Here is a 6,000-nt window from a genome sequence, read left to right on the forward strand (position 1 = left end):
ATTGAGATAACTTCAGTATAAACAAAAAATATAAATAATTAAATCAATACATAAATTCATGAAAAATGTATAAAGGATTCATGTACAAAATATTACTAAATAAAAAAAGTCCCAAAATAAATCATGAAGAAAAGTGCCCTGTGCTTTGAAACGTCATACAAAGTGCTTCCGTGCTCAAAAGGTGCTCTTGAAGTAACAAGCAAGCCTCTTACCAAAATGAGATAATCTCAAGCTATAGAGATCAAATAAGCATATACGTCATAACCTGAGGCTGGCACTCTCTCTGACAAACCATCCGAGGAATGGCTGCATTCACCATAAAGGTTTGTGGTCCCACTGAGATTCCACTCTAGTTTCCAGTATCACTCATCATAATAACATAGAAGGATTAAACAAGGAGAAGCCTCACAGTGAAGTATGATTAAAAACCGAATATTTATTAAAATGTATTTTACTTACAATCAGGTGAATAAAACAGGCAGTGTACAGCAATATGCAATCGTCCGGCCTCATTCTCAGTACGCATACTGTTACGTAATGACGTCACACAAACACTCCACTCGATGCTTTTCCCTAAAAATGTCATACTCTGGGATCGGCAATCACTCCAATCTCCAATCGCCATTTTTGGGGAAACGCATAAAGCAAAGTTTATGACACATTAAACAGGCAAACATTAGATCTTAGTTCAAATAATATCTACAGATACAAGTAATATTCATGAATAAATGACATAAAGTTGACAGTGTATTCTTGTTCAAATATTTTATTAAATTCACAGGGAGGGGTAATATAGATGAGACAAATAAATTATACAATACTCATACAGTGAGTTATCCCGGGGATACAGTATGAACAGCAAACTTCAAAAACAGTAACAGGTAAGAACTGGTAGGCAATAGTAGGCGGGGAATGTGTGGAGGGGAGAAGACAAGGGAGAGGTGTGCGACTCCGTGGGTAAAGGAAAAAAAAAAGGGGAGCTTTAAGAATAGTAGGGAAAGGTACCAATATAACTGGAAATGCTGGTTACGGGGTGAGGAGAGATTCATCAAAGTTAGACGGTAGAAAATGTTCTACCCATGGGTCCCAAATCATCCTAAATTTAGAAATGGTATTCAAGACTGTGGCTTCCACTTTAGCGTGGATCATAAACCTGGGTTACCTTGTTTCGAACCGCTGTAACGGTAAGCGACGGAGATTTCCACGATTTGGCGATGACCTGTTTGGCAGTGGTGGTAACCTGTAAGATAAGTTTAAATTGTAGCTTCGTAACGTCGGGCGGTCGCAGGTTAAGTAACGCTGTTAGCGGCCTGGGTTGGAGGGTCTTTTCACTTAATAAGGAGAGTATTTTGAATACTTCCGTCCAGAAGATTCGGACGGTTGGGCACTCCCACCATTTATGGAAGAAAGAGCCCGGGTCTACGCAACCTCTGAAGCATGCTGAAGGATAGTTAGGGGTGTACTTAGCTATTCTTGCTGGTACTAAGTACCAATGGGTCAAGACCTTGTAGTTGGTCTCCAATGCCACAATATTCTGCGATGACTCCTTGGTGGTAGACCAAATGCAGTTCCAATCCGAGGGGTCAATCTGGTGGCCCTGGTCCGATTCCCATTTCTCCGTGTAGGAAGGTAGAGGAGCTGTGGCCGGGGTTGTGAGAAGAGAGTACAGATACGATATGAGGCCACGTCTGTGGGGGTCTTTATAGCAAGCTCATTCAAAGGGGGACATGGCTGGTGTTGGATTAGCGACCATGGCGTAAGGGACATAGAAATGTTTCAATTGCAGGTAATGGAATATTTCTGAAGGCGGAAGTGCATGAGTTTCACATAGTGAGGCAAAGGACCTAAATTTATTTCTAAGCATGAAGTGATGGGCTTGGGTAAGATCCGCTGCAAACCAGCGGTTAAAGGAGTGCGATGAGGGCCAAGCTGCAGGGAAGGCTGGGTTTCGGATATAGGAGAGGATTATGTGGTGACTGTAGAAGATAGCGAGATTTCAGCTTATCCCAAAGATGTAAATAATGTGAGGTGATGGGGTTAGTGACCGAGCGGCAATCTATAGGTCTTAACCGGAGTAGATTAGCTGTGGATAAGGGATCACACTCAATCGATTCCAGAAGAACTCATTGCGGGGTTTCGTAAGTAGCATGGTATTTTGGCAGCTGAGCTATGTGGGCTGCCTGGTAATATTTGCTAACATCAGGGAGACCAAGACCACCATTAAGCTTGGGAAGAAGGTGGGTGGAGCGGGGGACACGTGGGCGGATCTTACCCCAGACATAGGAGAACATGTGGCACTGCAAGGTACGCAGATAATGGGCGAGCACTGAAATTGGAAGAACTCTAAAGAGGTATAATATTTTGGGGAGGATGGACATTTTCACGACTGCTATTCTGCCTAGCCATGCCAGTGGAAGGGACGACCATTTTGGACATGAGTGCAGTTAGTTGAGCTAAAATTGGGATGTAGTTGGCGGTATAAAGATCAGAGACGTTCGGGGTAAGTTTTATGCCCAAGAAGGGGATGGATCCTTGTGACCACGAAAACGGGAGGATCTGTGTTAGTTGGGTCAGATCACCAGGGGGAAGTGAGATACTGAGTGCCAGTGACTTCTGGGGGTTTATATGGAGGCTTGAAAGAGAGCAGAACCCTTCGAGTAAACGGAGAGGAGTAGGAGTAGAGGTCAAGGGAGAGATGAGAAAAAGTAACAAGTCATCTGCGAATAAACATAGTTTATGACAGGTGCCCCCAATCTCAAGGCCACGGACGTCCGAATTGGTCCTTATCAGAAGGGCCAGCGGCTCTATAGCTAAAGTGAAAAGCAGAGGGGCAAGGGGCAGCCCTGCCTAGTGCTTTGTGAAATCGGAAACCGGGCAGACCGATGCCCTAAGTACTTGATTCTGGCCAAAGGTTCATGGTAGAGAGAGAATATCCATGCTAAGAAATGAGGACCAAAGCCCCAGCGGCGCAGAATATACTGCAAGTATGGCCATGAGACTGTATCGAAGGCCTTGCATATGTCCAGAGACAGGAAACAGGCGGGAATCTTAGCTATGTGAGCAAGAAGGGTTGCTCGACGGACATTATCACCAGCCTGTCGAGTCGGTATAAAGCCAACCTGGTCATTGTGAATTAGGGATCCAGATCACGCGTTGAGACGAGTCGATAAAATTTTGGCTAGTAGTTTGATGTCTATGTTGAGAAGGGATATTGGCCTGAAATTGGACCACTGCATGTCGTCTGAATTCGGTTTGGGGATCATCGAGATGGTAGCCTGTAATGTAATGTAATGAGTTAAAGGCATGACCCGTCAGTATGGCATTGAACGCGTTTGTGAGGATTGGTGTCAGAAGGTGAGCAAACTTTTTGTAGTATGTGGCAGAGAAACCGTCTGGGCCTGGACGCTTACGTGGCTTTAGGAGTTTGATAGTGTTTAGAGTTTCAACTGTGATGATAGGTCGTTCCAGTGCATTTAAATGGTTTTCGGAGAATTTCGGGAATGGGAGAGAGGCAAAAAGGGTGTCGGCCTGAGAGGAGTTGAAGGGTGTAGAAGCAGAATAAAGATGCGAAAGATGCTTGCGGAAGATGTGCAGGATCCGTTCTGGGTTACTGATGAGGTACGTAGGCGGATAGGTTTAATGATCTGGCCTAGCCTACGGAGGGAAAGAGCTAGAAAGGTGCCAGGTTTGTTGGCTTTTGTATAAAATTTATGTTGAGACCTTCGGAGGGAAAGCTCGGCTTGGTTTGTGAGGAGGAGATCGAGGGCTAGCCTGGCTTGCTCTAAGCTCTCGCGATTAGTAGCGGAGGGGGTGGTTTGAAAGGCTCGGTGTGATTGATCGTAAGTTTGTTCGAGAAGCAGGCATTTTTGTCTCCTCTCCCTGATTAGGAAGGACGTTTTACTGATACACAATCCACGAAGAATGGGTTTGTGGGCTTCCCAAAGAAGGAGAGGGGAGGTTACCGAGTTTTGGTTGAAAGACAGGTATTCTTTAAGCGCGGTTTCTATTTCAGCACAGAGTGACGGGTTTGATAGAAGGCTCTTATTAATGGTCCAAGAGGGGTCCGGTGGGGAAGGTGCCAAAGAAGCAATGGATGTAAATACCGTGCAATGGTCTGACCAAGGGATTGGGAGGATGTCAGAGCTCAGCACTCGAGGGGAGGAACTAGCAGTCATGAAGATATGATCAATTCTCGAGAATGTCTTATGGGGGTGGAATAGAAGGTATATTGGCGTTTCGCCGGGTTAAGTTCCCTCCATGTATCTATCAAAGAATATTGTTGCAAAGCGGATTGGAGTGAATGTTTACATGTAAGCGGAGGGGGGGTTAAGGAGATTTATCCAGGAAGGGGTATAGCGTACAATTTGAGTCCACGCAAATTATTAAGGTGCCTCGTTTCTGGAAATCAATAACTGATAGTAGATGGGAGAGAAACGGCAAGGGACCCTGGTTTGGGGCATAATATGTGGCGATGGTGATCTCAAAGTCCAATAGTAGTCCAATAAGGATGAGATAGCGACCTTCAGGATCTTTAATCTCAGTGGACAATTTAAAAGGCGTCGTTCGATGAAAAGCTATGAGGACCCCTCTACACTTGATATCTGCAGAGGCTGCATAGACCTGTGGGTAGCGAGGGCCAAAGAATTTGGGAATGGAAGTGGGAGTAAAGTGCATCTCCTGGAGACAAACTACATGGGCCTTGTGTGAGGCAAAGGAGTGGAAAGCTTTATTGCGCTTCTGTGGGATATTAAGACCCTGAACATTCAGGGTGAGAATGTTTAGGGAACCAATGGTAAGAACAAGCTTCAAGTTAGATTAGAGATTGGTACCAAAGAAGAGAGAATTAGGAGCACAAGGTATGAGGCAGCTGAATGTGAGCAGGTAGAAGGCGAAAACGCGGAGTCGCAGAGGGGAGGGGGGAGGAAGAATAGGCTAAGGGGAGAAAACATAGGATGGATGTAGGGGGCCCAAGTCAGGCCCAAAAGTGTTCCCCAGGTGCACCCTGAGACAGGTGGATTGGGGAGCAGGTATAGCCCTAGAGATGTAAAAAACGCAACACCAGGGGGGCTAAGGGCGAGTGCACAGATATGCAGGCCACAGGGAAGACAGCATATAAACATAGTGCGATGGTGCGATCCTGGAGGGGATAGAAACATCAAGATTAAGACATAAAAAGTTAAAACGCAAAAAAGGGTTCAGGAATTCACAGGGTCAAGTGGCCACGGTCGTCCAACAAGAAAAAGGCCAACAGGAATACAGGACCGAAATCTGCCATGCCGCCTGAACCCAGCAATCCCATACAAGCAAGGTACTAGCATAACCTGCCAGGCACATATACCCCCTTTGTGCCCAGGCCAATTTTCAGCTTTCAGCGCTGTCGCACTTTGAATAACAATTGCGTGGTCATGCAACACTGTACCCATATGACATTTTTTTTTCACACTAATAGAGCTTTCTTCTGGTGGTACTTAATCGCAGCTGGGTGTTTTATTTTTTGCGTTATAAACAAAAAAATTTGAAAAAAAACATTTTTCTTTGTTTCTATTACAAAATGTTGCAAACAGGTAATTTTTCTCCTTCACTGATGTGCATTGATGAGGCAGCACTGATAGGCAAAAATGATGGGCACTGATAGGTGACACTGATGAGGTGGCACAGATAGGCAGCACTGATGGGCACTGATAGGCATTACTAATAGGTGGCACTGATAGGTGGCATTGATGATGCTGTACTGATATGCAACAATAATGGGTACTGATATGCGGCACTGATGGGCAACACTAATGGACACTGAGTGACGGCACTGACTGGTGGCACTGCTGGGCACTGATGGGTGGCACTGCTGGGCAACACTGATGTGTGGCACTGCTGGGCACAGGTGGGTGGCACAGAGATCGCTGGGTGCTCACTCCCTTGGGTGTGCGGGAGGGCATGTTCTGGGAGGATGTCATATGACTCCCTCCCAGAACTGGACAATAGCGCTGTAGCTGTCATTCAACT

This window comes from Staurois parvus, unplaced genomic scaffold, assembly GCF_062004578.1.
Source record: "Staurois parvus isolate SC_StPar_1 unplaced genomic scaffold, SC_StPar_1.0 ptg000170l, whole genome shotgun sequence".
In the NCBI taxonomy this organism is placed as follows: domain Eukaryota; kingdom Metazoa; phylum Chordata; class Amphibia; order Anura; family Ranidae; genus Staurois; species Staurois parvus.